Genomic DNA, 27,276 nt, shown 5'->3' on the forward strand with positions numbered 1-27,276 from the left:
TGAGATGGAGCTAGCTTGCCTTCCTCTCTAGTTCCTGTTTTCAAATTTCTGCTCATGTCCCTGCCCTGATTTCTCTCAATGGTGGACTGTAACCTAGATGGTTAAGTTAAGTAAATCCTATCCTCTTCTAAATTGCTTTTTGTCAGAGGTGGTTTTGTTTTTGTTTTCAGCAGAAAAGAAACTAGAAAGCTGGATGAGTAAATTCTGTCTTATAAAATACTTTGCATGATCCACTATCACAGACAGGGAACCAGGCAACACTCATCACCTAACTTGGATTTCTCCACTCTTGGAAGAAGATGCTAAATAGAATACTTCTTTTTTTTCCTGCATAAACTCACTTCTCAAGTATGAGTGTCATCAAGGCATATTTAATATTTTCATTTTCTATGACTAGTCCTGTGTCCCTTTGGCCCTCCTGATAAAAGCTGTCCTCAATTTTTGATTAGACAACAAACCACATCTTCTCTCAGGGCATAAATGACTACTCCCAGTAGTCATTCATTAAGAGGCTCTGTAAGGTTATACTCAGAACAGCATTATGGGTGTTTGCCATAGTGAAGTCCCCACAGGGTTCAAGCCATACATTGTGATGCTGTCATTGACCTTTAGGGGAGGTGACCTGCCACTAGGCTTATTAGAGCTACATCTAAAGCAATTTAGGAAAGCTTTCTTTTTTTTTTTTCCCTAAATTTAAGATCAGTGGGAGTTCCTACATAATCAAGAACAGCTGTGTGCAACTGAGATTCTGACAGGAGACTCATGCTAAGCATCACATAATCAGATCAATAAAACACTGAGAGGGTCCGCTCCTTCTCTTACAGATGGTAGATGAGTGAATGGGTGAAGAGTTGTGCTCCACTGAGGGGATGATGTGATAGTTTAATCTCTAAGGGATATAACAAAGATTGGGCTTCTAATTTGCAATCTCCTATCGGCCTTCCTCAAAGAAGAGCCCAACAACTTTAGTAGCTGTGGACAACAATTTACAACACACGACAAAGGAAAGTGCTAGCTACATTTCGAACATTCTGGAATGAAATGTACCTGGCTTAGTAGTTACCACAAGTCACTGATCTATACCCCAAAAGTTGACAAAAGTTCATCAGTCACTAAGCATGGCTTGTGACAAATGTCCTCATTGCTTTGGGAAATCAGAAAGGAAAAAAAGCTACAGACCACTGTTTCCTGCACTTAAATCTGTTCCTATCCAATGTAATAAACTTGGCATAGGAAATAATTGTGTCTAGGACATATTTTCCCCCTAGGAAAAACAAATTACCAGCTGTTATAGAAACAACAGTCTTTCTGATGGTGTTTCCAAGGAAGGGATTAACCAGGTCAAGAGAAGCAGCCACTAACCACTGCCCAATTGGGAGTGCAGGTTTGCCTCACCTTAGTGAATACAGTGAAATAACTGGGAGGGTTTTAATCAGCTGGGGAGGCATGCAACAAGACAGGTTAGGATGAAGAGTTAAGGCCATGTCTGTCACTACAGATCTCATCTAACAAGAATGAGAATGGTCTGTTCACAAAGGCAGTTAACAAAGTGCCCCCATCCTCTCTCTTTTTCTTCCTTTCCATACAAGGGAATGGACAGTCCCGTCTTTTACTGAGAACTACACAAGTGTTAAGTGCAAGACAGAAAAGCTCCAGCTGGAAGTGAGTCTCTGGTATAGCCTTTGAATTAGGAGCAGGCAAGCTGAACACCAGAGGGTAGAGGACCAAGTCACAGCAAATTCAATCCCCTTGAATCCATTCTCCCTATCTCAATGAAAGGGAGGGAGGGGTAAGGGGGGCAACTCCACTTTCTGTTCATGTGCCTAAAAATCCAAAAGGAAAAGACTATTAAAGAAAACAAACAACAAATCTGTATAATGTTGGGATACCTTCAGATTTTGAAAGCCAACCCAATATATTTCAGCACACTAAATCCTACATCTCCAGTGGACAAAGAAGTAGGACACTGTAGTAGAAAGAGCATGAGACATGTCAAGAGTAAGTCATGACCTTGAACCCCAGGCCCACCAATTACAATGAAGTCTTCTACATGGTAGTTGGGTTGTCATGTAAGCCTTTGACCATTCAATTCATAAACTGTAACCAAAAGACAGTAGCTGTTTCACACAGCTATTCTGGGACCTGATGAGCAGATCTAAGTGGAGAAGGCCACAGTCTGTCAGAGCCATTTTGGTTTCAATACTGTTTCCACCCTCCCTGAGCACTGTTCAGTTTAACTGGGGATATTCAGCTTCACAGAGTAGCAGCGAGTGAGATGGTTTATTTTGTAATAATTTCAGAGGAAGGGTTGTGTGAAGCTTTGCTAAACTTAGCCACGCTGCTCTCTGGTAAGCCTTCATTTCGTATAAGCCTGTTTCTCTGCTTTAATCCTCTTCTATAAGCCGCTGGTATTCCCATCACAGACAATCCCTCCTGGATTCTTTTGACCTGTGATGAAGAATATGTACCAAGTAAAAAGAAGTCTAATCAGTGTGTTACAGTTATGATGTATCCGGGAAAACCGAATAGATTTTATTTTATTTTCTCAATGGATTAAACTCTATCCATTCATTATTCATTTTCTGTGAGTAGAGAGCTGACACAGATACATTCAGTCTTGAATTGGCTGAACATTCTCAAGGCTTTTCAATGGACTAAAACCCAGACCTCCTGAATTATTTAATTACATGCTTTCGTTATCACCCCAAAATGGTATTGGGTCATAAACGTCTTGAGATGAGTTGTTTGTGAGGCAGGAGGTTAAATGTCATAAATCTTCATTGTCACTCATGCTATCGGGTACCTGGCCCCTGCACACCTGTTCTTGTAAAAGAAAAGAAAAAGAGAGAGAGAGAAAATCCTTCTGAACTCTAGAGACCAATCAGACTGGAAATCTCACTTCTTTAACTGGAAATGCCAGGTGCCACGCCTTTTTGTTTCTTAGTTGTGTCAGTCACCGTTTTTCTTTGTCTTCACAACTTTTGCTTAGTGAAATACAAGTCTAAATGTCATAGAACTTAATTTTTACCTCTTGAAATTGAATTTTCTTTATAAAAAAGATTCTAGCGAGATACTTAGTTTGAAAGCTATGCGTGGCACCTCATTCTCCACTCCCCCCTCCCGGCCCCCAATGGATTCTAAATGAGCACTGCGTGGAGCACGACTCTACTGATTGAAACTAGGGAACGGATATGGTCAAAAACAGAGGGTGTATCTTTCACATTTCCTGTTTCTCCAACGTCTTATCATTTGATATCTTAGGACCTTGAGCCCAGGTAAGGTTGTCTCTTCCCAGTTAGCTAATTCCTAGACATGGGTAAAATCTCTCTACAACAAGCTTTTGGTATGTAAACTAACAGATTCTAAATCCACATGCATTTCCTTTTCTGTACCCCAGGCTAGAATACTATCTTCCTGCCTAGTAGAATTTACAAGCTGGAGCTAAAGACGGCTGGAGACCACTCCCACAGCTGAGCCCTAGAAACTGTTCAAACTGTCTCAGCCTACTTCCTCTTCCCATCCTTCTCCCTGTGTAAAGCATGAGTCAGGTCCAGGCCTATGCTTCTCCTTTACCTCCTGACTTCTGACCAACCCCTGTGTGTCCCCACAGGGTCCATGGACACGGCAAACACCTTTCTCTTGGAAACTGCAAGCAACAAGAAGCCTTTCCAATGACAGGGGTCTCTGGATCTGCCCCTCTATATCTCTCAAAACAGGGTTGTAAGCTTGCATTAATAAGAAGGGGAGGGAAGAAAGAGAAAGGTGGAAGAGAAAGAAATGGAAAGAATGTTAGGAAATTTGGAATCTATGTTGTGGATAGCCCTTCATCTCTTGATGCTAATTCCACTTCCCCAAGATGGGCTTCCTGGGAGGAAGGAGTGAGTTCCATCCACAGGTGACATCATGTGAACCTTCCCCTAATGAATAAAGATTTCAAGGAACCAATCACTGGGTGAGTGGGTGAGACTTCCAGGTAGGAGAAAGGGAGAAAGCACGAGAGGAGAAGAGAGTTGGCTGGTGGATGGGAGGTGATGGAGACAAAACTGTAGGTAGTGGAGGCCCCGATTCAGGTGGCAGATCTGCCAGGATCCACTACCGGGGGATTTGTAACTTAAAATAGCTTACAACATTAGGATGCTAGTTGCTGCCCCCAATGATTGTGTTACCTACTGATTCTAAACAAAGTTTGCGTGGTGTTTTCCTTCAAGCAGCGACTCAGCTGAGTTACAGAGAAAAGGTACTGTGGCGGGACACCCCAGTCAGCCATGGAAATTTGGAAGTATGGGGCTGGCATGGCAGTGCCTCCCCCCACCTCCCTCCCGCCATGGGAACTTAGTGAGCTGGGTGGAGAGATTTTAGAGCTCTGAGATAGAGGGTCTGCCTGGCTGAGAACAGGCTGGCCATTCTGTGGGTGCCTTGCTGGTGGTAGTGTGAGTGCTTTTATTTATTTATTTATTTATTTATTTATTTAAGTGTTTCATGCTACAGATCTAAGTCTCAGCATGAATGGTAGACAAGCGGAATGCTGAGGGCTAATAATGAATTCATCTACATTCTCAGTTATACCTTCCCCAGTTGGAAATTACTTAATACTCAATACCCATGATTCTGTTCTTCATGACTCAATTCCCCAATCTATAAAACAGAGACAATAATATTTATCTGCTTTTACGATTTGGTAGACAACATTTAAGTAGCATATTTATTTTTAAAAGACCTTATAATGATTAGTTAATTTTTTTTCCTAACTAGATGTCCCTGCCTCAAAGTGATGACCTGAAGGCCAATGGGTTAATATTGCCAAATGCTTTTGAAGATGAGAAGACCTCTTGCCTATAATAAATCATCTGGCTTCTTTTGACACTGTGAAGTTTCCCTAGCGTGCTTGCCCCATTGGCAGTACCAAAGTGCAATGTTCTTATGTTAGGCCATCTCTTTAAAAGGTTTTCCAGCATGATAGAGCATCAGATCGGTCTACTGAAAACATGTCAGTTCACTATGGCACACGAGAGAGATTCTTCTAGTGATAAGTTTCAATCATATGAAAGAAGCAGAGCTCACACTTACCACATATGTTACCTCCAGGCTCTTGTGACCATTAAGTCAAGCTGAGATGTGGAATCTAGGATGTTAGACACTGACCAAGTCACCAGGAAACCAAGAGTGGAGAATACATGTATTGTAAAATGTGGAACGCACATTTTTCTAACTGTGTAAAAATGTCCATCTGTATGAATTTAGTGAATCCCTTGCTAAACCTTTACAGAAGGTGTATACTGCACAGCGGTACGTACTTTTTTGTAATATATAATAGGTATAATAATTATACCTTCGATTCATATTAGAGTTTTGTAGAATCTATCTTGAAGAAATTATAAGAAAGGGCATAGTATTTGTTACTATTTTTGCATAAGGAAATGGTATAAATATCTAGCGACTAGAAAGTAAATATAATTTATATAATGCAAAGGGGTTTATAGGAGTTTGAAATCACATTTGAAATATTTATTGATAAAAAAGAAATACCCTCCATAAAACATGTACAAGACAGATATGCCATAGGATATCATCTAACTGAAAGAATAATTAGTGAATTTCAGCATCTTGATATTTTGGGCATTTCTCAATTTTCAAAATTTATACGATAAGAAATTTTATCTACGTGGTAGATTTCACAGTTTATTGTCAATTCTAAGACAACATCTCTCATCCAGCTTGTTGAGAGCCTCAAGGATCGTTGCTCCAAGGACATGCTGACATGATGATTACCATACATTAAACTTTAGCACGGTCTCACTTTAACATAGCCTCTTCACTCTTGTATGTCTGAATAACCTTGAAATGTACTACTTTCCTACACTACATCTTTGGAGTCGCCATCCACTAACACCTGTCTTGTATCACAATTATTCACAGAGATGTTTTTCTTTTTCTGCTGCCATGAAGAGTTTGGGCACAGAAATTATGTTATAACATCTAGTAACTCACATGTCCTTGTACTGAATAACTGTACTGTATAGGAAAGCTCTGGTGTGACATCACCTATCCAACAGGCCTACATGGCCCTCCTTTGAAGGACTGAAACTCTCTCGTTCTTGGTTGTTGGCGTTAAAACAATCTACTTTCTCCTTTCTAGGTTGGTCCATTCAATAAATAGTGTGCACCTACTGTGTGATGGACATGTTTATAATCACAGTGGATAGAGCAGTGAGCAAAATCAATGATGTGTCCTCTTTGTGCAGCTGATCCTATCATGAGAAAAACGGGCAATATACAAGACGAGATATATAGTGTTCTAGATATTAGTAAGGTCAAGGAAAAATCTAAAGCAGACAAGAGTGATGGACAAAAGTGAGAGTGACTTTTAGATAGGACAACCAGCAAAGACATCACTGAGAAAAGCAGTCTTTGAGGAAAATCCTAAAGCATTGTGTGGGAGAAATATTTAAAAACTGGGGCAAAAATATCCTAGACTGGGAAAACAGCCAATTCAAAGGTCCTGGGTTAACCGTAAGACTTGTCTCAGGAAGTCAATGTCAGCTTAACTAGAATTAGTTGCCTAGAGAGTTAAAGTGGTAGAAGATGAAAGTCAAACATTGATGGGGGGTTAAGGAGAGTTCTAGTCATGAGGCCTGACAGGGTTTAGCTCTCATGCTCTAGAAAGAGAGAGCCACTGGCATCGTTTGGAGAGAGAAATTACGTAGCCACCGTGCTCAAAATGAAAGCTGGTGTGCTGAAGAGACAGGGTAAGAAAAGATGTTTGAGATTCTTACAGTCCAGGTGGAGATGCTAAGGTTCAGGTGGGAGTGGGCTACACAGTATTGAGTAACTATGTGTGAACTATAAAGGACAGCTTCTGGATGGCTCCAGGGTTTGGACCTGAGCCACTACAGGGATGGAGTTGGCATTACCTGAGATGGGAATATCATGGCAGCCTGGTGGCAACACGGGAAGAGCAATAAAGATACATGAGTGTGTGCATGCATGTCTACAGAATCCCAAGGCTAGGGAGCAAAAGATGAAAGTAGTCAGATGTCTGCCACAGAAGCATGAGGATCTGAGTTCAGACCACAGCACCCATGTAAAAGCAAGGTTTGGTTATATACATGTAAGCCTAGTGCTGAGGACATGAAAACAGGCAGATCTGTAGAGCTTGCTGGTCAGCCAGTCTAGCCAATTAGTGAGCTCCAGGCCCAGTGAGAGACCCTGTCCCAAAAGATAAGGTAGAGAGCAAAAGAAAAAGACACTCGAGACACCCAGTGTTTGCCCTCCAGCTGACAAATTGCACACATGCGAACACATGTACTTGCACATACATGTATACACACATAGCCCTGTGCACATATGCACAAACACACACTCATACATATACTATACACAAAAAAATTAAGTAAAAATGCAGAATCCCGACCTCATTCTACACTGGCTTCACGTGTACACTGAAGGTTGAGACACGCAGAAGAATGCTAGATAGTTCCTAGAACCAGTACGAAGTCCATAGAATCATCTTGAAGATTCTACATCTTGGGAATAAGAATAAGCTGGATGACTATGAGTAAGATGCTTCTGGCTGTGCACCTAACTTCTCTAGAGCTGGGGGATAGAAGTGGGAATGCCTTCTCTCCATGAGAATATCTAGCATAGAACAGACCTGCTGGGATCTCCACTACTGTCTCCAAAATCTGAATGTCAGTCTTATTGGGTTGAATTTGATAGCCACACTACTAGGGGCCAGAAGGGAAGGTGCAGCTTGTATTTTGGAATGGAGGAGTACGTGATATGGAAAACGAGTTAAAACAATTCCTGATGAACTTGTCCTGGCTGGTTTTATGACTACTTGACCCAAGTTAAAGTTATCTTAGAGGAGGAAAAATCAATTGAGAAAATTCCTCCATAAGACTGGGCTATAGGCAAGCCTATGAAGTATTTTCTTAATTAGTTTTGGACAGGAGAGGACCCTCTGTGCCTTCCCTATGCTATGTCTCTCTTGTTCATGTATGCAATGCATGTTTGTGTGGCATGTGTGAACTGCACTTGCAGGTATACACTGCACATACATGTAGTGGCCAAAGGTTAACGACGGGTACCTTCCTCTGTTACACTCTACTTTATTTGCTTGCAGATTCAGCTAGATTAGCTGGCCAAAGCTAGTTGCTAACTAACATCCTAGTATCAGCTTGTTTCAGGTACCCCAGCCCTGGGGTTACAAGTGTGTGCCGCTGCTGGCTTTCTAAACTCAGGTCCTCGGGATAGCATAGCAAACACATTTCCCACTAAGCCTTATCTCGAGCCCACAGTGTCTCTAACTTCTTACTGGAATGTTAGGAGCACAGTACTTGTGCTATTATTTTATACTACTCCCTATGAGTAAAAGATTTTATCAAAATAAGATGAGGAAAAAAATCCTTATCTCGGGATTTAAAAACAAATTTTGTCTATTTCACCTTTGGTACAAAGCTCTTAATACAAAGCTCTTAATAAAAGATGTTTTATGTTAGAGGAAAGGTCCCTACACAGCCAGTCAGTGAATTATACAAAGCAACTGTTAGAATATCTGGTTTCTGCAGATATACTTACTCTCTCAAGATTTACATAAAGTTTTATAGATAGAGAATTTGGGAAATATCTTATTTGAACGGATACAAAATGACTTTGTTTGAACTGCAAGGGCTGCATGGAATTGTCTTTCCCTTCCTGTCCCCCACAGGGAACAAACAATGACCAAATAAGAAAGAAATTCTTGCCAGAAGTCTGGCCTCTGCTAGCTGTAAGCCTCTAGTTCAGGGAGTGTTCTGAAAGGGTTTTGCTGACTAAAGAAGTACCAAAGGGAAGAGGAGGGTCCTGGCACGAGGCAGGAGAGAAGAGAAAGGAGAAAAAAAATACAGAAATCAAATCACGACTGGACTGCCCCTTGTTACCCCAAAATATCCTTATGAAAACAGGGACCAGTTAAAGCAAGCGTTTCTCCCTGATTAATCAAAAAAGTCCCAGAGTTTGGGAATGATGGTATCTGGGTCACTTTTTAGTTGTATTTAAACAGACTTCTGAAGACAGGCTCTCGGACTCGCGTCTCCAACAGCTCCCTCACGTACACATGGCTTTTGTTTATTCTTGTTTGACTTGGTTTTCACATCTTTATACATGGCCTCAAGGAATAACTTTGATGCCGAATTTTTCTGGGGAAAAAAATGAATAAGTAAATACAGAAGTCACATACACATAGAATGCAAAAGTAGACCTCTCTCTCTCTCTCTCTCTCTCTCTCTCTCTCTTTTTCTCGTTTTCCTAAGATTTTGTTTCAACAGTAATTTGCTTCTCTTGAGTACTGGGGTATGTTAATTTCTGGATTCATGAACTGGGCAGGTATTCAGTCACATGAAATGTTATAACTGTAGAGACAAAATGCATAAAAGGCATAAAACCAGTTTAATTTGAATTTTCCTCAGGAGAATATGAAGCAAAGTCTGGCTGGATTCCATGAGGCGCCCTTCTCAAGGGTGGCTGATTTATCACCTGTCAACCGTGGAAATGTGAGTATGGGGGGGGGGGTCTGTTTGTTTGTTTGTTTTCTTTTATTCCGTTTGTTCTTTTATGAGGGAGATTTTTTTTCTTCCTTTGACTTTCTAATTTATTCCGTTTATTCATGGAATTTTGCTCTGACTTATTTCTTTTTCCCTTCTGTTTGAATCCCTTGTACATCAAGGTGGGTGGCATTCCGCTGAAAATATTCTTTCAAGAAACATCATAAAAACGTATGAAAGCGGGATTTCATTTGAGCTGCCAAAGCTTAAAGAAGGCTGTAAGCAAAGTGAGTAAGTACTCTTCATGTGACTTACAGCCACGAAGGAGCTGCTTAAAGGAATACATTCAGTCTATTCAAAAAAAAAATAAAAGGTTTTTTTTTTCTTTTAAAAGGTGGGGGGCATTTTCCAACAGGACCGTGGCAAATATAGAACGAGCTCTTGCCCAACTCCCTGACCTGCTTGTCCATGTTTATGCCCCTTTCCGCTAAGTACCCCAAAACGCTTACCCTTATGTTAGTTTACAAAGGGCTAACAAGGTCGACCAAATGTGTCAGCGTCTAGAACAACATACATTTCTAGATAGCAATAACAAAATCAAATCTAAACTCTTGGTTTTTGAGTTCCACGTAAACTTTATCTAAAGGGACAAGAATTTTAATGTATATGCCGCAGAGCAGGGCATGAGGGGACGTTGACATTGTCAGCCGGCGTGCCTCATACTCGGAAGCTTTCTTTCTGTATAAACACTGTTAGACACTCTTGATTCTGATTTCGATTTTCACTGTGATTCTACGGACACGAGCCGACTTATGGGAAACCTAGCATCGATGCCGACGAACAATTTTTCTTTTTTTCGTTTTTGAAAACAGAGATGGAGCCGTAGAGAGAGTAATCTCAAGAGGGTGCTGGGTGGGTCTAACTGAGGGTACTGCCCTCTGTTTCGGGTTATGCTCCCGTGAGTGAGAGGAGCAGCGGAGTCCAGGACAACGTCTGCTTACTGGAGTGGAGGCCACATAAGGTCGAATGCAAAGGGTCAGTCGGGTAGGAGCCGAGATATTGACTCCACTCAGGTGACAGGCAGTCTCACCTGTTTATGGATTCGGGTGCGCACGAGTGGCTAGGCGGGGGCCAGGATATATGATGTGGTTTTCAGTGATCCAGAAAGCAGCATTAGCCGTAAGTGTGAAGAGAGAAGAGGGTCAGAGAAGTCTGCCGCCCTTTACATTATTTCAGCAGAAGCTAAGAGAGGAAGAGCCTACGTGGCTCACGGCTTCAGAGGTTTCTCTCCATCATGGCGGGGAGGGCATGCCACTGAGAATGTCTGCGCATGCGGGCTTGCTCTGCTTGCCTGTTCCCCCACCCCCAACCCCACCCCAGGCAACAGCCTCTGGGATGTTACCACCACATTCAGGACATGTATTCCCTATTGGTTAATACTCTCTGGGAACACCCTCCGAGACACACCAGAGGCAAATTTTACCAACCTCGTAGGTGTTTCTCAATTCTCTCAAGTCGATAATCAAGATTATCTGTCACGAGGGAAGGAAATGATATATTCAACTAACATATAATGGAGACATAGACAGAGGCATGGTGTGGGTTTATGGAAAAGTCAAGTACTGTGTGGTGGAGAAACAGACACACGGGGTGGGAGAGTTGGGCAGCTCTAAGAGCCTCTATGAGAGCATGGAAGGCAGCTTGGTGAGTTTGGGGTTTTGGGTTACGGGCGGCTCCAACGGCACTGGTTGGAACTAGTGTAGAGTTTGGATTCTCAAGGTGTGTACAATGAAAAGCAATGAGGTGGTGAGAGGGTGATGATGACGATGATGATGATGATGATGATGATGATATAAACACTGGAACCTAAATTTAATGAAGGCAGAAAAGGGGATAAGAACAGGGCTTCACTGATTGTATATGCTGAAGAGGCATAACAGGAGTTCAAGCTCACCTTTAGCTACACCTTGGGCTGTCAAGATGGCTCAGCGGTACTGAGTTCGAACCCACATGGTGGAAGAGAGAGCTGGTTTCCACAGGCTGTGTGAGTTGTCCTCTGACCTCCACACAGGCACAGAGACACATGCACCTCTTCCCTACCCCCCACTATCAGGACACAAAATAAACAAATGATTATCTCTTTATAATAAATGAGAGAAGGGGAGTGAAAATCAATGAGATGGTAATAAAAAAAATCAATAGATTGCTGTGTTCCACCAGGGTTAGAGGATTAGCTGAGCCGAGTTCCAAATGGAACATGATGGAGAAAGAGAAGATCTCTGTAGCACAGGACACAAACGTGTGCCCGCACGAATCTGTGCCTATGTGGGGAGAGGCAGAACACGAGAACAGGAAGAGAGGGATTCCAGGAGTAAATATCAGAAGGATTATCTGTGCTGAAATATCTGTGACTGATGGGAAGCCAGTAAACAAAAGTATTCTTTTTATTTAGTTAGTTTAGTTTATGTAGACGAGTGTTTGCCTGCAAGTATGTCTGTGCACCATGTAGGTGCCCCCTGCCCTTGAGGTCTGAAGAGGGTGTCAGATTCCCTGGAATTGGAGTTACAGAGGCTGTAAGACACTATATGGGTGCTGGGAGCTGAACCTAGGTCCTTTGCAAGAACCAGCATTGTCAACTGCTGAGCCACCTCTCCAGCCCCAGAAGATAAAATTCATGAAAAAATGAGAGAAAGCAGCAATGGCTTATGGGATCTAAAATAAGGGGAAGGTGTGGGTGTTAATGTCTGCAGGAAGAAGAGACAAGGATAGGGTTGTCTAAAAGAAGGGTCAGTAGTGAGATGAACAAGGTAGCAAGGAGTATGGAGGATACCTACCCCACCCTACGTCCAGGGACACTAGTGAGTAACACCTGTGTCACCAGGGACACACAACCACCACATGTGGAGTCACCAGAGCTCCCAGACCAGAGCTGTCCCATTCCCAGTGCCACTGTGGTCCGATACATGTAACTTCATGATGTTTTTCTTTCTAAATTTGTAGTCTTCTCCTTCCCATAATTATGCCAACCAGCACATCACCTCCCAGATATTTCTTAAGTTATGTGATGGAAGGGTGAGGCACTGGAGACCAGAATACTTGACAGAATTAAAGGTCAAAGCTTGAGTTCTTCATTGTGAGATGCTAGATGAATAAATGAATGAATGAATGAACAAATGAATGAATGAATTCTTACCTTTGTCTCTTGTGTTCTTTTAAGTGCTCTAACTTTCACTCATTCTGGTATCAAGGGAGAGCCGCAGTACATGGAGAGAGTTTGAACTCTACACACAGCTGTTCTGTACCTCATCTCTAACTTCTCTGAGTAAAATGAAACATTGTTTGTGAATATAGACGCGCCCCCCCCCTTACAGCATTCCTCGGTGGTCATAAGGTGTGAACAAAAGCACCCAGAAATAGAACCATTACTTTAACTGATTTATAAAATTTCTCTAAATGAAAAAGAAAAAGAAAATGTGCTTGTCCTGCAAACACGCCTCCCCATTACCACACATTCCGGGCCTCCACCCTAAACCCCACTGTAAAATTATTCCATAGACACTGTTCGCGCTTGGCTTGCGTTCACTGGCATGCGGTATGGGTGTAAATGTCATGTAATTTGTAGATATAACAATTCAATTCCTGACTGCGAACCTGATCCCTCTCGAATTTTATCCGAGCAAACTTAGCTCTAAAACTCCTGGAAGGTACTGTGTTTGTGCAGTTATGTGACGTGAACCCTCAAATGATGTCCTTAATGAGGTATCGAGAATATTGTGTTTTAATCCTATATATCGAATCTCTTTGAAGTAGTTTTCCATCTCTGAAACCACGTGGGATAAACGTATACCAACCAAACAGAGCAAAGCAGAAACTGTCTTGAAGATCAGTGGGCTCCACAGAATCAGGATGCCCTGAAGACGCTCTGATCTGACACCCAGGTTATATATCTCAAGGCTCAAAGTGACCTGACGTAAAGAAAAAACGCCCTGTCCTGACCTCTTCGGTTTATCTCTGAAAGTGGGGAGTTAGGACTGGCTGCTCTGCTGCTAATCGCACAGGGTGTTCACGGAGGGGGCAGGGAGACTCGCAAGATGAAGTAAAGAAGGAAAACAACCGAGAAAATATCTCTGACCTGATGGAACTAAGTGAGACTTCCTCTACCAGGCACCAGGGCAACCCCTGAACCTGGGCCTGGGAACCCCGTGTTTGGAAAAGCCAGCTAAGGGAGGTTACACAAAACCTATGGGCTTCTCTGCTGTGTTCTGAACGTTTTATTTAGTAATGTAGATTGGGAAGTCATTTAATTTCTTTGCAGATCATTAGGTGGGCCATTAAGTCATTGATGACTTAATTTCCATGTCAACTCTCGACGTTACACGCATACATATTCCCACGGGCGCACAAATTACAGAAGAGATTTAATTTTTCACAGGTGCGTTAGCCCAAACCTCCTAAGTGGTTACAACACTAAGACTATACAGGAACTCAGCTTTAGAGCACATTGTGAAGGTAAAAAAATTGGTTTTTAATTCATTTTGTGGGTCTCCTATGTCGAACATGCAATTCGAAGGGAACAAGTTAACATACCACCACCAAGTTAATGACTGAATGCTGAACTAATTTAATAAAATCTAATATTAAAATATATATCGCATGTAAATTTCACATTTATGATTGCAATAAAGTTATAATAAAAATCCCAGTGTATGCTTGCAATATTATTAAGTTTCATTTCCGTCTCCAACTACCTACATTTAAAAATATGTAATATTACCTTGAGCGTTTGGTTTTTACGTGGCAACTGCATTTGCCCTAACTTGTCCCTGGAGAAAGACTGAATCATTCATTTCATTTTGAGGGAAATGGTTTTCTGCATCAGAATGGAATAAAAATGATTAAATGTGAAGTGGATCATTTAATCCAGTTGCTTGGGTCAAAGGGCATAATTCTCTCCCGCTGAGCCCTATAAGTGTGAGCAGGTACCAGAACATGACATGAGAGTAACTTCAAAACGCTACGACATAAAAAAGCACGCCGAGGCCTGAGCATGTGACAGGCAAAGTCTCCAGGAAGCAGGTAGGAGGCCACACATGACGGGACAAACCCACCAAAGACGCACGGCTCATCTGAACAGCTGTGACAATTCATTTCGGTCTTTGTGAGAAATCACTGGGATGCTATGTAAGCCGGCTTGCTAAGTGTACTGGGACAGTATTTTTTCTCTGGGCATGAGACTCACGGGCCTTCCATGATGTGAAGTAGTCAAGTACTAAAGTTCCCCCACAAGAGCTGGCTGTATGGCTGTATTCCAGGGTGGCCTGTATGTGGTGGATATGAGATAGAAACAACATGGGGGGGGGGGGGGAGAGGGAGAGAGAGAGAGAGAGAGAGAGAGAGAGAGAGAGAGAGAGAGAGAGAGAGAGAGAATATCAATGGAGGCCACACAGCTTCTAAAAGAAAAGCCTGGTTTCCTGCCAAAGTTCCCCAATTCATTCATTCATTCTCTCTCTAGGAACTATCTCTGAATCGGCAAATCAAACACACACACACACACACACAAACTAGCTTATTTTTAAACACCTTGTCTACCTCAAAAGCTGGACATTCCTAAACCTTTCCCTCCTACCCCAAGCCCAGTTGGGGAAGAGGCCAGTGGCTACCCACGCAAATTCTCACTTGGCTGTCTCTCCTGCAGCTCTCCTCTTCCGTCCTCCACCGCATCCTAGCGATTCTGCTCCTTCCCTCTCTATGTCCTAGCCGCATCCCGCGCATGTCCTATCCGCATCCTACCTGCGCATGTCCTATCCACATCCTACCTGCGCAACTCTAAGTGTCCTGTCCGTGCCCAGCCATTGGCTGTTGGCATCTTTATTGATTGATCAAAACCCAAGTAGGGACAAGGACCTTTAGCATTTGGACACGCAGATTCCTGATTGAATCAGAGCATTAGAACCAATCTCCAATGTGTGTGTGTCTATCTGTCTGTCTGTTTGACTGTCTGTCTGTCTGTCTCATTGTCCTCGTCTGTGAAATGGAAATAAAGACTCAGGTAGCAGAACAGTACAGATACTAACAGAAGCAGCCTAGAGAGGCAGTACATACTCGCTGCTTGGCAAACAGCAGCGCTACCATCACCGTGCCCCGCACTGACCGGCTGTCAGCATCGGAGACAGCAATATCGACATGAGGCAGCCTTCATTCCACTATGAGTGTTCTGGAAACAGCAGGGTGGTTATCTGAGAAGGCCCTGAGGCCCAGAATGTCACCTGATCAGGACCGTTTTGTGCTCTCCAGGGCATAAGGTCAGTGGCCACCCTGTATCAGAATGCCACCACCTGCCATTCCTTGGGTGATTTGAACAGCCAGATTCTCTAGCATTTAGGAGCCCCATGCCCTTTTCAAGTACATGTCTGTGTCTCTTCTGAGGGATTGTTATGTCAACAACAAAGCTCTCAGTGGAGTCTACATGGCTGACATGACAGCCCCTAACTTGTATGCTGAGTTTGGAAGCCTCAGACTGTACCTCAGATGGTACCTCAGACTGTATGTGGCCTTATTGGAAACTGAAGAGTCTTTACAGACAATAATGCACTATGGTCAGGGGCTGGGGATACAGCCCATAGGTAGAACACTTCATATTCATGAGAACCTAGGATAAATCCTTAATATCAAAAAATACAATAACATCATCGAGGAAAACCCAGGGCCATTCATTCAGGTGGGCTTTAATCCCATATGTAGGACACCTGTAGGAAAGAGAAACTGAGAGACAGAATAATACAGATGATAAGTAGAGTAATATTGAAAAGACAGCCTTCGGGCAGGCAGGGAGATAGACTAGGGGTAGATGGAATCCTTTCCCTTGGCCTGCACAGCCTAGCTAACACCATTGCTGGGACTCCTTGCCCCTACGCAGGAAGGAGCAAGAGGGTTATATAAACCGCCTGCTCGGTTACAGCCACTTTAGTAGACCAGTAGTCTAGGGGTAGAGGTTTGCCGGGTGCCCTCTCTCAGTTAAATTTTCTTCCCTAGGAAAAAAAATATCACTGTTTCTCAGATAATGAAATTGAGATGCTCCCTGCTCGCTGTCCTCTATGCATCTAGCTTGTCGCGGTATGCCATGGGAGCCATTAAAATCCAAACTGTGAACAATGACACAAACGCCCCTTAGCATTACCAATGTCTATCAGAGTCAGGAGTCCATTCCTTGAAAGTCCTTCAGGGTTGCCCTTCTAACTGCCTAGGAATTATAAATTATTAACACATTTGTCTGGAGTGTATGATGGTGTAGTGTGATGCAGAATCTTCATCTGAGGAATTTACCAGCTCCTCAGAGGCCTGACAATTCACTCTCTGTTCCCTAGTGTAAATATATGCACATTCCATAAATCAAGCTAGTATTAAAGCAAAATTTTTCCTCATAGAAAAAGCAATGCGCTTTTCTGGGTAACTCTATCTGGCCACCGCCCATCTCCAGACACATATACACAGGCATGAAGAATTTAGAATCAGAAATCTGGAATTTGTGTTTTAGAAAATGTTACTTCTACAATTCTAGCCACTTCCTGGTCACAGCAAAGCACAAATACTTGCATCTCTCTAATCTATCACAAATGCATCAACAAGTTGTTTTTAATTAATGTCAGAGAGTTGGTAGAGAGGTGCACTGGAAACTTCTGGAAGGAAGAATGTGCTTTAAGAAGAGTCTTGATGCTTCCTCTCACAGCACATCTGCCACAAACTGCTAACATGTCAGATAACCCTTTTCTCAGCAACTATAAAAAAATATTTTTAAACTAGAAACATTCTTTTCCTCCTGACAATCCCAGTAACGGCATACAAAGTAAGTGTGGAGTTACCGTTCGTGTGTGTGTGTGTGTGTGTGTGTGTGTGTGTGTGTGTGTGCCTGTCTTTGGAAGGCAGGCTCTCTCTCTCTCTCTCACTATGTAGCCATAGTCAGAATCTAAGGCTCTTTCTGCCACAGTCTTGTAACGCAGGGTCTCAGGTGTGTACACTACCTGGCTACACTAGATTTTTAATGCTTTCCAATATGAAGAAAAGAGGAAAAGACAGAAAGAAAGAAAGAAAGAAAGAAAGAAAGAAAGAAAGAAAGAAAGAAAGAAAGGAAGGAAGGAAGGAAGGAAGGAAGAAAGAAAGAGTGGAGAAGGGAGAAGGGAGAGAGGGAGAGAGGGAGAGAGGGAGGGAGAGACAGAGGAAGGGAGGGAGGGAGGGAGGGAGGAAGGGAGAGAGGGAGGGAAGGAGGGAGAATGGGAGAAAGAAAGGAGCCAAGAGGAAAAAAACCGTAAAAACAAAAGAAAAAATGACATGTATTATGTAGGAACTTTCTCATTTCTCAAATGAACATATATTTATTTGGGAATAAATAATCTCTTATAACTTGCTAATTACTATTACTAGTTAAAACTAGTTTTATTAGGTGTAATTTTCTCTTTTTCCTATATGGCATACTATAAAAATATCACACTATGGCAGGAATGCAGGCTTTGGAATAAAACCAATCCACAGTACAGCCCTGAGTCTCTGTTAGCTGTGTGACCCACCACAAGTCCCTGGGCTTCTTCCGGCCTCTGCTGCTTTAGCTCAGAGATGAGGGTAATGTGTACCTCACACGGAGCTTGGCGCTTGCATGTGTACCTGTGGGCCACCCTAATGAGTGACAACATCATGAGGATTTCTTGAAGGTGACCACTCCATTAACCTCGACCCCACGTGCTACTCCAGAGAAGAGCATCCTCTCCCCCACTCCCCATCAAGAGGTAGAGTTGCTGTCTCAGTGCATAGCTACGTTCCCTGTGACTCCTCAACCACCACGATAAGGAGGGTGTTCCAGAGACAACCATGTCACACCTTTGCATCAAGTGGCGTTTGCTCATCAATGGGAACAGGATCAGTGTCGCCCACGTACATAAAAGCTGATCAAAAGAAGGAAGCCACTAAGGACCTCGGGTTTTATCCAGCACACCAGTTAACCATGTGATCCGTGTGTTTGCCTTCGAAGGCAAATGCCTCCCAGGAACCCAGGACTCATTCCTCACATGTACAGGAATAATCAGAATTTTTTTTCTCATTTGGAAGAATAAATAAAGAAATAATAAAAAAAAATAAACAGAGAAATGGATATTTTGCATGCTAGGTTTGAGTCTGGGGAGACCATGGATAAGCTAGAGTCCAGAAGATAGAGACTCTCAACCTTACTAATGCTATACTCCTTTAATACAGTTCCTCGTGTTGTGTTGGCCCCCAACCATAAAACTATTTCTTAACTGTAATTTTGATCCTATTATTACTCATAATGTAAATATCTGTGGGTTTTGATGGTCTTAGGTAACCCCTTGTGAAATGGTCATTTGACCCCTGTGAAAAGGTCATTAGATCCCAAAGACGTTGCAACCTGCAGGGTGAGAAGCGCTGACATAGGAGGACACCAGCTGCCTCAGAAGCATATGCTCAAGGAAGGAGAGGAAGAGAGGGGAGCTTCCCATAACCTGGGCACTAGCAATACGTGGACAGATCAGACCCATTCTAAAGGAATTTTGCAGGTTTGACCACAAAGGCAATAATGTTTCCTTTATCAGAACGTATTTACAAGGCTAGACCACACCCACAGCTTCCAGAGCTGCCCTAGTGCGCCTTTACCCACACAGTACACCAGCGAGGAATGAAAGACTGTTGAAGAGAAGTTTCTAAATCAAACCATCTTCTTCCTGTACCATTTTTTTGTCTTGCCTTTAGATGCAAAATCCTCCACTCCGAGACTGTTACACCCACGTTATTCCTATGCATATAATTTACATCTAATAAATTATCTATTTGGGAGATGGGACTTAAATTTATGCAATATTTGAAGTGGCTACTAGTCACAGGGTTTATGGGATATCCAAGAATGTGAAGGGCTCAGTGAAGAAATCCTTCCAGTCCTGAGGAATTTGCACTCTAAATGACCTTTCCTACGGGGAGAAAAAGATGAGCTCATTAAAGAACTTGGTTTGGGGAGAGTAGCAGGTATTGTAAAGTGTTATACATCAAGCCTTCAAAGAGAGACACCAAGGAAACAAAATGCTGAGGGCTAGAAATGGCCCAGTGGTTAAGAATGTCTTGTTCTTGCAGAGGACCCAAGTTCAGTTCCCAGAACCCACATCATATAACTCACTACCCCTTGTAATATCAGCTATCAGGGATGGGGGGGGGGGGAGCTGAAGCCCTCCACTAGCCTTCTTAAATATCTGTGCTCAAAAGGGAAATAATTAGAGAATAAGAAAGGAAACTTCCAATTTGTCACCAGAGCCGTTTTTAATCTCACTGGTCATTGTTTCAGAAGAGTCCAATGTGGGGTTACTCTCAAGTTTGTAATTCTTAATCTACATTTAAAAGTTCACCCAGGCACTAGTACTTTTCCCAGAATGCCCTCTTGAGAAGGAAGATGCTTTCCTCCACTAGGGACCATCAACAGTCATGACACCCCCATACAAACTTTGTAAGGCCGTTTCTCTTATCTCAAGGATTCCTGACTGAAGATGTTCTTGATGCTGACCTGAAATCGGTCTTCGTCTTGTTGTCCAAATATTTCATAAAGCTTTAATGAAGTCACTCAAATCGGTCTTCATTTTGTTGTCCAAATATTTCGTAAAGCTTTAATGAAGTCATTCAAATTTTATTTCCATAGAAATTAATGATAGAAACATATTAAATGAAATTAGATGAGAATGTACCCTTGTTTACAAAGATCTACAAAGGCAGACAAAGAGCTGCCGGGTAGCTTTCTCTTATTGCATTGGTTACTATAAACTCTATACACTAAGACAATGGAAGGGGAATAGAAGAAAACCTAAAAAGACATAATGTTAACACAATGAACTATAACATGAACAGATTCATATACACTTGTAAAACACTCCCAGTAAAAGCAAACAATAGCACGGAGTTTAAAAGAAACATAATTCCAAGCACTGAGCTTTGATTTACATAGAAGTCCAGAATCAAAATTCTCAAAGACAGCTCTAAGGATGCTTGCACAATTCAAGATGTTTTACAAAATAAACTGCAAAGAGGGAAAAAAATCAGAACAAAGCAATGTCTTTTGCGTTCTACTCATAATGCAGAATAAAGAGATTGTTTTCTATTCTGAGTATGTTTAGAGGCTGTGCAAGTTTAATTTATAAATAATTCTGAAACATTAAAAGAGACACGAGGGGCATTTGTTCTGTAAGTTAAATAGGAATTTGATCTCAACATCATTAAAAATAAACTTTCACCTGTTACTAATTTTCTTCTTAGTTCCAAAGTCATTGTTTGTTTAAATGAAAAGGGAAAAAAAAGCACCCTGATGCTGTTTATATCGTCCAAATAAGAGAACAAATTGCAAAGGCCCAGGCAGGCTAAAAAGCAAATTAAACAAACAAACAAATGAAAAACCAACAAAAAAATTTTGCAACAATATGCTGCAAATTTGAGCAGGGCTGCATTCGATTCCAAATCCTCCTCCCGGAGCCTCAGATACAACCGCAGGAACACAGTGGCAAGCCGCACTGTGACTCCTTTACTTGGGCCATTTTTAATTGTGGACTTGTAATAAACTGAAAATTGAACCTTGCATTACAAAAAGCCTTCCACAACCTCTGCCAGTGAGGAAGAAAAAACAACAACTTATTTTTGTGTGATGCCTTTGGCTTCAGCTTTATTATTAGGAAGGGTGTGTCGGATCATGTGTATGTTAATTGTGTGTCTGTTTATAGTTTACATTTGTATCATGTTGGCGTTGGCTTCCACTTTCCATAGCAGTCTATACCCTTGCCAAACGACAAGCAGAAATGGCCCTCGGGGGTTTCTGAACCCTGGATGGAACTAATCAGGTCTTCGTCATTCACAAGAACTTCAAGACATGGCTGGCATTCACGGGAGTGACAAGACCATAGCCAGAGCTTCAGCATCAAGTTTTTATATTTTGGAGCCAAATTTCTAGACTGATGTTTCCACACTGGTAAAGTAAGTTGCTCCCAGAGGATGCTACAGCCAATCAATAGGGAGAAAGAGGGAGAGAGATAAGAAATATCACTGCAAAAGTTTAATTCAAGCCTTGGCAAAAAGCAGAGTTCAGGTGGTCTGTTGTTCTGCACAGAACAGACCAACAGACAACTATTTAATCCCTGAACCTCTCCTCCAGGGCTCACTGCAAAAAACAGGATAAATATCTAATGATTTTAGTGACCCTTCCTTCTTTCTGTCTATGGCTTCTATTCATCAACCAGGAAGCCTTTTTTTTTTTTTTTTTGAGTTTTAATCCTGAACACCCATCAGGGCATGACCTTTGCCCTTAGTCTCCAAACCACGTGTTCAATGATTTACCCTGCTGCCCAATGGCCATGCTTCCTTTTGCTACCCTGAAGCATTGTCCATGAACTTTCTGCCCATGGTACCTTTCCCTCCACTTATACCCTTCACCTTCCTGAAGAACTAGAAGCTTCCAGGGTTCTTCAAGTCATCTTTTGGTATCAAGATGACATGGCCCCTGTTTGCTCACCCTTCTGATAAACCCTTCCCTGCCTCTTCTTTCTCAGCTCTTGATCGTCACCATGGTTCAGCCCTTGCTCGCTCCCCTGGTCAGTTTAACAGCAGCCGCTCAGATCTGTTCAAATGCTCCCAGTCGGTTTCTTAGTCTTGTTTTGTCCCTAAGGTCTTGTCTACATCTCTTGCTGCACACCAGCGATGGCATTCACAGATTCCACAGCGATCCATGTGCTGTAGAGGTGTATTGGGTGTCAAACGTGTTACATTAAGGGGGTAGGAGCGTAACTGACTGATTAGGATTAATTAGGGAGTCACGAAGGTACAGAACCAAGAGGGAGTTACTGATGCTGTTCCTGGGAGAGAGAAGGGAGGTGGGGAGGGATTGTGGGTCAGAGACAGGGAGGGAGAGCGGGACACTTTGCATGGTGACTTGAGCCTGAGATTCACTCTCTGTTTGATTCTCGAACGTTCACTTACACTTCTCACAGGTGCACTTATTGATCTCACGTGGCCGCTGGTACTCGGACAAGTGTACAGTGAGGTCCGTGTCCCCACCTATCATTTTCCTGTGTTCCTATGTTCCCATTTATACTTGCTAATGTCTACAGGATAAGAAAATCTTCAGTCTTTAGTGTACCCAGGTTGCTGATTAATTCAATTGTCAATCCACTTCTTCAAAATTTCCCAGTAAACCCGGATATCATAAGCTGTCACAGGGACCCAGATTTTGAAGTGTTTTCTCAGTCAGTATGTGGTGAAACTGGAGGTCTTCTGTATAAAGGTTCTACGTAAGTCCAAAGGTCTATTATTGTATTGTAAACAGTGCAAGTCAGCTTCTCAGGAAATGAAAATGAAGTGACCAATATGGCTTCTCCGGCATTGGTCCTACTATCCCTTGACTTTCCCCCCTAATTCTGACCTTGAGTTTTCTTGCTACATCTAACTGAGAGCAAGAATTGTAGTTAGAGCCTTGACCCGTTTCTCTCATAACTGCCCGTCTGGACTGTTTTTATCAACAGATAAGTGAATTTCATGACCCCTGTGAGCTAAAGTTGCAGGGAGGACAGCCCTGAAGCCATCTGGTCCCCTGGCCTTGAACATCCATTATCATATTTACTCAAGCAACAATGTCAAAGGAAATCCTCTCAGAGACTGCATTACTGAGATGGCCTAAGACACCGCCACGTGCTAGCTGGGAGCTGCAGCTTTATGCCTTACCAGCCAAGAGAACGGTGTCTCCATTATAGGTTGCTCCTCCCTCTGAATAAATGTCACTTCTTTTGAAACAAGAACCTTTACATCAACTGAGAATCAGGGTCATACCCCGGTCTGAACTTAATAATCCCGCTTCTCATTTCTTAAAAGAAAACAAATTTGTTCTCAAGGTCACTTAGGGACTAATTACTAAACACATAGCTGTGTCTGCTCTCAGCCGTGTTTTAAGGTGCTCATTTAAAAGGTCTGTCCCCCCCTTTTTTTTCACCACAAACGTTTCCATCACATCCCAGTATGTAACTTGGAAGCTTCTAGGAATTATGGAGCAATGGTGCCCCGCGGTGAGCCTTGGTGCTGTGTATTCTCCGGGAGCAACAGAAGCTCTTATATCTATTTTGAGTAAACAGTCTTTGCAGCCTCTGATGCAATTTATTCAAGGATGCTGCACACAGCAGGATCCTGCCTCAAATAACTAACCCTGTTACCGGAGGGTCTCCTGAACAAATTCCTCTGCGAGGGACAAAAATGGGGCTTCTTGTTCCTCTTAAGGAAATGAGTCTTTTTATTGGAAGAAAGAAAGAAAGAAAGAAAGAAAGAAAGAAAGAAAGAAAGAAAGAAAGAAAGAAAAGAAAGAAAGAAAAGAAAGACAGGAAGACCTGCGAGTTCAAACTGAAACTCACAAGTCAGCAGTCTGAGGAATGCACCACCATGCTATAGACAGTAAGCTAGGCTGTAGCCAATATCAGGGCTGAATCAAATAATTGAATTTTTTTTATCGTCAAATTCTTTCCTACATTTCCTTTTGTTTGTAAACTAAATCTGGAAATAGCTTCTTCTGGGACTTTCTCAGTCCCTGTCTGATGCACAGGATTTTAGAAAGGTATGGTAAGTAACTCCTGGCTATTGGAATTTACTTAGTAACGGGGACTGTGATAACTGAAAAATGATGAACTCAATGACCCTTGACTATGTCTGAAAACGGCAATGTGTCTCCCTTGGCATAAAGCTCAGCACAGATAAAATGAAAACAGTCTTAGGTAGAAATACGGAGACTAGTGGCTCTCAACCTTCCTAATGCTGTAACCCTTTAATACAGTTCCCAGGGCTGTGGTGACCTCAACCATAAAATTATTTTCATTGCTACTTCATAACTATAATTTTGCTACTGTTATGAATTGTTATCTAAATATCTGTGTTTTCTGATGGCTTTTAGGTGGACCCTGTGAAAGGGTCCCTGTGAAAGGGTCCCTGTGAAAGGGTTGTTTGAAGCCCTCCCCCCCCAAGAGGGCTGCAACTCATAGCTCGAGAAACAATTACCTAGACAGTGGTAGAGAAGAATCTTTACTTCCAGTTTAGTTCTACTACGGGAAATGTGTTCATCCACTTCCAGGGTAGATTCTGAAATAGTCTTACCAGTGTTTGAAAATAATGGTTCTCTCTGTCTCATGCAAATAATTTACTGATCTATTACATAATTTACATCTTGGTAGAAACTTAGTTCCTTGGAGGGTTTTGACGTTCTTTCACTCAGCCACTGTGTTCTTTGGCTTTGTTTTCTTTAGCTGTTTGCTTGTTTTGTGACAGGATCTTGCTATATAGCATAGGCTGGCCTGAAATATAGACCAGCCTAGCCTTGAACTCATAATCCTTACCTCTCTAGTGCTGGATTTGCAGATTTTGAGCACCATGTGCCAATCATATTTCTGGTCACTAAGAGCTGAGTGTGTTCTAGAAGCCCTTGTCTCTGCCCTACAGCTCATGTGCTTGACCCTTGTGCTACCCTCCTTCACTGGCTATCAAAGCTGAATGGCTCCCCTACTGGTTTACACCAAGGACCTCTGAAGCCCACTGTCTCCTCTGACACCTCCTGGAGAGGCCATTGCATTGGGGATTGCTTGTTTATTTTAGTTCTGTATCTTCTGCCTTGGGAATTCAAAGCAAGCGTGCTACTGCTTAGCTACATCCCTAGCCCTCTGTTTGGGATTATCATTTAACTTGGCGTGGTTCTCTTAAAATGGAGTGGATGAACATGGGTAGGCAAGCATCTCTTTGGTAGAATATAGAGTCTTCTGGATGCATCCCAAAGAATGGGATAGTTGGATTATGTGGTAGGTCTAGTTCTAGCTTCTTGAGGAACTTCCACACAGTTTTTCAGAGTGGCTGCACCAGCTTGCATTCCCCCTAACACTGAATAAGTGTTCCCCTTTCTGCACATCTCTACCAACGTGAGTCTCCCACTTTTTAATCTTTGCCAATGTGACCGAGGGAAGATGAGCTCTCAAAGTTGTTTTAATTGGCATTTCTTTGAAAGCGAAAGATACTGAAATTTTTAGCCATTTATTTTTCTCTTTTTTCTTGTCTTTTGTTTTCTTTCTCTTTTTTCTTTCTTTCTTTTTTCTTTTTTTTTCTTTCCATTTTTTTTTGAGAAAGCCCAGCTTAGTTTCATGTCCTAATTTTTAACTGGGCTTTAAACTTCATTGCTATTTTATTCACAATATTCAAGAAATGGAAGAAGCCTAGCTGTCCACCAGTAGATGAATGAATACTGCAAATACGGTATTTTTACACAATGGAATATTATTCAACTATTAAGAAAAATTAAAGGAAACTTGAGGGTAAATAGATGGAATTAGAAATAAGCATTTTGTGTAAGGTCATACAGCTCAGAAAGCAACCAATCACGTTCTAATTAGCTTTAGTAAGGCCTGCTCCATAGTATAGCCTCATTCTTGGCACCATTACTGGGGCCAAGAGTTTGTGGGCAGACAGCTCAAAGGCCCAGTGATTCTCAACCTTCCTAATGTTGTGACCCTTTAATACAGTTCCTCATGCTGTGGTGACCCCAACCGTAAAATTATTTTGCTGCTACTTCATAACTGTAATTTTGCTATGCTTATGAATTTTAATGTAAATATTTGATGTGCAGAACACCTGATATGTGAGTACCAAAGGAGTTGCGACCTATAGGTTGAAAGCCACATTTCTAGAGGATAACCTAGTGAGTGATACTATTCTTCTAAAGAGACATCTTGCTAGGTCTATTGTTACCGTAGCTTTTGGAGTTACCGATGAGTAAGACTGACAAATGATTTATTTTCTCCAGTTGTGTGGATAGCATCTTTCAGTGCTGTGAAAGCGATCTAGTAGGGATGAAGGTTTTTATTAAATCACCTCCTAATGATTCATTACTATACCCAGAGATTAGTGCATCTCTCAGTCCTCATCAGAGAAGCTTCCTATTGCAGTAGACAGTGATTAATACAGGCCCACGGCTTGTCAACATATAGAGAATACTATATTGTAGAGTGTTCATTCCTAAATAGAATGTCTATATCATAACCCCTCCTCCCAGGGCTCAGAGATCATCCTAGAATGGGGGCGGGGGGAAGGAGATTTTTAAGAGCAAAAAAATAATCACACCAAAGGAACCCTATTGGACCAGGAGCAATAGCAGGAAGAAATAATCAAAATGCATTGTATGAAATCCTCAAAAAAAAAAAGAACATTTTACAAAGAATAAGAAAGAACCATCAGAGAATGCCAGAGTAACTGAATTAAAACTCCAGACTATGTATGATTTATTTATTTATTTATTTATTTATTTATTTATTTATTTATTTTTGCTTTCAAGACATCCCAGAAATCAACATGTGCTAACCTATTATGAAAGAAAAAACAAAACAAAACAAAAACAAAAGAATAAGGCCATCTCTTATTTGTAATTGGCATTTCAAATGAACTAATTATTTCATGAACTAAAGTGAAATGACAATACATTTAATTACTCGGTCCTCTGTCACGGTGTCAAGACACTCGAGAAGAACTTCTAAGAGGGAGAGGATTATTTTAACTTGTCGTTAAGATATCAGTCCGCAGTTTTGGGGTCTATAGGGAGGGAGAACATGGCGGGCGAGCAGTGCAGATAGGAGAAGGTTGTGGTGGCTGGGAGTGGGGGAGCGAGCGGTAGTGAGGAGAGAGAGAGAGAGAGAGAGAGAGAGAGAGAGAGAGAGAGAGA

The sequence above is a fragment of the Grammomys surdaster genome, unplaced genomic scaffold, assembly GCF_004785775.1.
Source record: "Grammomys surdaster isolate TR1022 unplaced genomic scaffold, NIH_TR_1.0 125878, whole genome shotgun sequence".
In the NCBI taxonomy this organism is placed as follows: Eukaryota; Metazoa; Chordata; class Mammalia; order Rodentia; family Muridae; genus Grammomys; species Grammomys surdaster.